This window comes from Capricornis sumatraensis, chromosome 3 (assembly GCF_032405125.1).
Source record: "Capricornis sumatraensis isolate serow.1 chromosome 3, serow.2, whole genome shotgun sequence".
In the NCBI taxonomy this organism is placed as follows: Eukaryota; Metazoa; Chordata; class Mammalia; order Artiodactyla; family Bovidae; genus Capricornis; species Capricornis sumatraensis.
The window spans coordinates 122,626,418-122,632,417 of NC_091071.1; positions in this window are offsets into that span (position 1 = coordinate 122,626,418).

Sequence of the window (6,000 nt, forward strand, 5' to 3'; positions counted from 1 at the left end):
TGGTCATAGTTCCATTTTCTATGAATTATTTCTTAATGCTCTATACTTTGCAAAATCTGTACAAAGACTTATTTTCTGATCTCATAACTCTGTGAGTTAACTAGGCCCATTTAACAGCTGAAGAAATTGAGGAAGTGGCTTTTCAGGCGGCACTAGTGGTAAAGAATCCACCTGTCTGCCAATGCGGGAGATGCAGGAGAAATAGGTTCGATGTCTGGGTCAAGAAGATGTCCTGGAGGAAGGCATGGCAACCCACTCCAGTAATCTTGCCTAGTGAATCCCATGCACAGAGGAGCCTGGCTGGCTATGGTTCATAGGCTCACAAAGAGTCAGATAGGACTGAAGCAATTTAGCATGCATTAGCATACAGGGGATGGCATGGCCAAGAGGGCATGATTAATCCAGACCTGTAGGATGAGCCTATGACTCAAACTTCCAGACTAGGGTTCCCACTTTTTCCTCTAGGACTTCTTTGCCCTTCACCAAATGGAATATCCATGCCCTATTTCTCCATGAAGCCTGACACACTTTCCCTGACACTCTATTTATTCTGATACAAGCATATCAGCACAACCAGACACTAAGCTGGTAATTCTTTCCTCCACCCTGAACAAATCAGAAAACAAAGTAGACAGTTTAATAAGCAAGATTTCTCAATCCTATGAATGAAATGAAATCTAACACAAAGCAAGTCTTCTATCTAGTGGCTTCATTTTCCATCTCTTCTGTCTCCATTTGCTGCATTTCACCTTTCTCCTTTCCATAAGTTATGAAAGCGATGTTCCAAAACAAAGCAAGAAAAATATATCAAAACTTGATTCGAAAGTTTTGATCAACTAAAATTGATTTTCAAGGAAATCCCCCAAATCAAATAAAACTTTAAACTCAAATGTCTCCCCTGGTCCCATGCTAAGTCACTTCAGTCATGTCCGACTCTGTGCGACCCTGTAGATGGCAGCCCACCAGGCTCCCCTGTCCCTGGGATTCTCCAGGCAAGAACACAGTAGTGTGTTGCCATTTCCTTCTGTAATGCATGAATGTGAAAAGTGAAAGTGAAGTCACTCAGTCATGTCTGACTCTTAGCAACCCCATGGATTGCAGCCTACCAGGCTCCTCCACCCATGGGATTTTCCAGGCAAGAGTACTGGAGTGGGGTGCCATTGCCTTCTCCACCCCTGGTCCCATAGGGATTCCAAATATTATGACCCATTGAACCAGATCAGATAAAATCACATTTGCTCAAGCACAGAAACTTTCTTATTTTCTCATCATGATTTTCAGTACAAGGTATGCCTATAATCCACCCAGTGGATAAAGTGGATAAAATTACACCCAGTGGGTAAAGTGTATAATTGGTCTTATCACTATATCCCCAATCCCCTCTTCAGAGTGGATGTACCCATCCCTTGGCTGCTGGAATATCCATTGCTGATAGCTCATAGACACACAACCTACTGTGGGAGTTCTGCCTGACCCAGGGGCAGCCAGCAGCAGATGACTGGCTGACGGAGGACTACAAAGACCTCAAACCATGCTCCTCCTCAGAACACCTCTGTAAGACTGATCAACTCTAGAGCTTCATGTAAGATGTTCAGAGGCTGCAGCTACAGTCATCAGGGTTCACCTGCTCCCTGCTCTCCTTGTTTCTCTGGAAGTGTATGTCCCAAGAGTTTTCCTTAGTATGTTTTCTACAGGCAACACTCAGTTTCAGAGTTTGTTTCCAGGGAAACCAAAGTAGGATACCACATAAAACAGTGTCAGAGTAATAAAAACAATACAGCTATCATGATTTGAATAATCATCAAAACTTTGAAAAACTTCATTAAAGTTGTTACTTTATTACTCAGGTTACTTTCTTAGGAATTCAGTGTGTATATGGAGAGTGGGGTTGAGCTCATAGTCAGATCCATGATCACTTTCTGATTCAATTCAGTAATGATGAGCTAAATACCCCAGAGGAAATATTATTTTCCTCTCTTTGTTTCCACTTAAATGTCAATAAAACCCAAACATATGTAATAATTTAATTGAGCTAATAAACACCACTGGTAAAATCAAAGACTCATGGTCATCTTAAATGAATCTGCCTACTTGATTATCTTAAGGGGTTCTTGTGGGATTATCAGCCATGAATCACTTAGCTGATACCATCAATGTCTTCTGTAATCTTTATACTTGGATTTCAGAGTGAAAAAGCATGAATGCTTCTCATTTATAACAATGAATAGATTATAGCTAACTATTCATTTTATTTATTTCATCATGAGATATATATTTTTTTTGAGAAAATATGAGTACTTTTCCCCTTAAATTTACTGAGTAAACTGAGTTTTACTGAGTAATTGAGAGGCTACTTTGCTTTGAGATGACAAACTAGACACACATCTGAGAAAAGAACTAGTGTCTATTTAGCATGTACTCTCCATGTCCCGAAATATAGGGTGATGAAGAGTACCACCTGGATTGAAAGCCATGCTCACTCATTTCCTGATTTCAGGGGACTTCCAGAGAACCATATGTCTGCATCAGCCCCAGACACACATCTTTATTCAGCACTTCTGGTCACTGTTCTGGTAATATCTAGTCCACCGTTTACTACTCTTTCCTTCCAGTCCTCTGCACATGCTGTTCTAGATACTTAGGAAGCCTGCCTTCTGATTTCTTTGTGGGATGACCTCTCTATTTATTAAAGTATGCAATATAAGTTATAATTACAAATATCATTGAACCTGTCATGTAATAAACCTAGTGACTATTACAAAAGGACTCAACTTCCTTCGATTTGTATGACAAAATGGCAACTCTCTATTAAAAAAAATAAAAATTAAAGAACATCTTATAATTTACATAAATAAAAGAAAGGACCCCTTTCAGTAGTCTAAGCTTTCATAGATAGCGATTACTGATAACTGGGTGTCTGTCCATTTGCCTGGCTACCTTCAAAACATAATGAGTAGGTACCACCTTTACCAGGAAGATTCCCCAGCATAAATTTCATGTTCCTCTGGGTTCCTATGTTTAGCTGCTCATACTATCTCACAGCATATCACAACACACTGAAAGCATTGTTTTCCAGAAATATTGACAGTGAAAAATCAAGGTTGAGGCCATGAAATATTCATTTTTATGTCACATGAATGAAGCTAACCTCCAGGCTTATAGTAGATGTTTAATAAATAACAATCGAATTGAACTGAGTTGATCTGAGAAGTCTTGTACCATTTATGCTGTGAAATTTAAATTGTGGAGATTTGGCTAAAAACTTCCTGGAAAATGTTACCAAAGTCTTTGTAAATTTTCCTCCTTATAAGTGACATCAGAACTCTGCTCAATATAATGTACCAACCTAAATGGAAAAAGAATTTGATAAAGAATAGATACATGTATTTGTACAACTGAATCACTTTGCCATACATCTGAAATGATTACAATATTGTTAATCAAATATACTCCAATATAGAATAAAAAGTCAAGGACTTCCCTGGTAGTCTAGTGGTTAAGAATCCACTTTACACTGCAGATGACTCAGGTTCAGTCCCTGGTTAGGGAACTAAGATCCCATATGCCACAGAACAACTAAGCCCATGCAGCACAGCTAAAGAGTCCATATGCTGCAACTAGAGATCCCAAGGATGCAACGAAGATCCTGCCTGCTGCAAGTAAGACCTGATGAATACATAAATGAATACATAAATAGATAAATGCTAAAAATAAAAGTTAAAAATAAACAAAGTTGACATCAGAGTACTGTTCAGCCTTTTTGGTCACTACCGTCATCAAAGAAAAGTAGGGCAACCATTCAGAGCAGTCTAGTGATTACATTAAAAAGTTAGAGTGATAAGGCAGGACATTGTATCCCTGGGGAACAATCAATTATATCTTCAAACATCCTGTTTTTATTAGTAACAGCCAAACTCAAACGGCCTCCACAGGCCCCTTTTACTTTCATGATCAAGTCTTTCTACCAGTGTTGTCTGTTCCAAGTTCTCAGCTGCTTTTCCAACCTACTGATCCCTCATTTGCAGCCTCCTAGCTGTCATGGTCTTGCACATCTGTTTCTTTGCTCATGCTTTTCCTATTGCTTAGAATGTCCTCTCTATTTGAGGATCAAACTCTTCCTTTAAGAACCAAATCAAATTCTACTTCCATTGGGAGAGCAGATAAATGACATTCTATAAACATATTATAATTCTGCTTTTCAGGTTGACTCTTTTCATTAGTAATAATGTCTCTGGTATGTGTATCTTCTTGTCTCTGTACATTTGTCTATCTTACTTCCCGCTGGAGGGCAAGAGCGTTTCTGGCTCTGCAGCATCCTTACAGCATTGTGCCTTGGAGTCTAGTGTGTATTCAACATGCATCCCCTGCTTGGTTGACTGACTTCCCTGGAGCATTCACCTTAAATTAGTTCATTTCCAAATTGGCCTCATTTTGCTGATCCTTCCTTTCCTTGATGTCATCTCCCAGGGAGATTTCTTGTGATTTGATCCCATCTCATGATTTAAATGCCATGAAAATGCCAATTTCTCTCAAACTTGAATTCCCCACCTCAACCTTCTGTGATGGCATCCAGAATCATATTTCCTCCTGTTCCACTGGCATTCCATGTGGATATCTGGTGGACATTTTAAATGTTGTATGTCTGCAACTAAATTCTTTATTATCTTCTTTCACGTGGGGAAATAGGGCTTCCCACTTCAGGAAATGATGAAACCATTTCTTCAATTGCTCAGAACAAAAATCCTTTGACTCATCTTCTGCTCTTCTTTTTATCTCACCCCACATTAAGATATCCCTCCTGTTGACTCTATCTCCAAATACCCCAAGTCTAAATCCTTTGTGGCATCTCTCTTGTTGCCACCTGAATTTTGCCGTTTGGCATCTTTCATCCCTAGGTTGGGAAGACCCCCTGGAAAAGGGAAAGTCTACCCACTCCAGTATTCTGGCCTGTCGAATTCCATGGACTCTATATTCCATGGGGTCACAAAGAGTCAGACATGACTGATAAACTTTCACTTTCACATAGTTTCTTACGAGCCCTTTTATCCTTGTGTACTTTACACAATATTCTCAATATAGCATCCTTTGAAAGTCCAAGATAAGTCATCCTACTTCTGCTGCTGCTGCTGCTAAGTCGCTTCAGTCGTGTCCAACTCTGTGTGACCCTATAGACGGCAGTCCACCAGGCTCCCCCATCCCTGGGATTCTCCAGGAAAGAATGCTGGAGTGGGTTGCCATTGCCTTCTCCAATGCATGAAAGTGGAAAGTGAAAGTGAAGTTGCTCAGTCGTGTCTGACCCTTTGAGACCCCAGGGACTGCAGCCTACCAGGTTTCTCTGTCCATGGGAGTTTTCAGACAAGAGTACTGGAGTGAGTTGCCATTGCCTTCTCCAAGTCATCCTACTACTTACTTTGAAATTCTGCAATGGCTCCCCCATTTCTCTAATCATCAAAGCCATGCATTTAAAGTGGCTTACAAGGCCTTACACATCCTATCCTCCTTGACTCTACCCCTCCAACCCCCAACAAATACCTAATGCCTCTCTATTGTCAGTTTTCTCTTACTTTAACTTTCTTCCAGCCACTCTGCCCTCCTTGCTTTTCCTCAATAATGCCTCAGATACCTTGCATTGATTGTTGGCTCTACTTGGAAAAATCATCTCCCAGATATCATTAGGCTAACTTTTTATCTCTAAAGTGTTTGCTGCAATGCTACCAATTCAATGAGACATGTCTTGATCAATCTATTTAAGATTACAATCAATCCCACATCTAATACTCACAGACACCTTTACATTGCTGTATCTTTTCTTTTTTCATAACATGTGTCACTTTCTACCAATTCCTTTTGAAAAAATTCTGTATTGATCAGTTCAATTACTAGACTGAAAGCTTCATAAAGGCAGGGATTATTGATATTTTAGTCACTGATATAGCCTAAGAACCTACAACCATGGCTGAAAAAGAAACTTTCTTAAAAAAAAAAAAATTGTCAAATGAA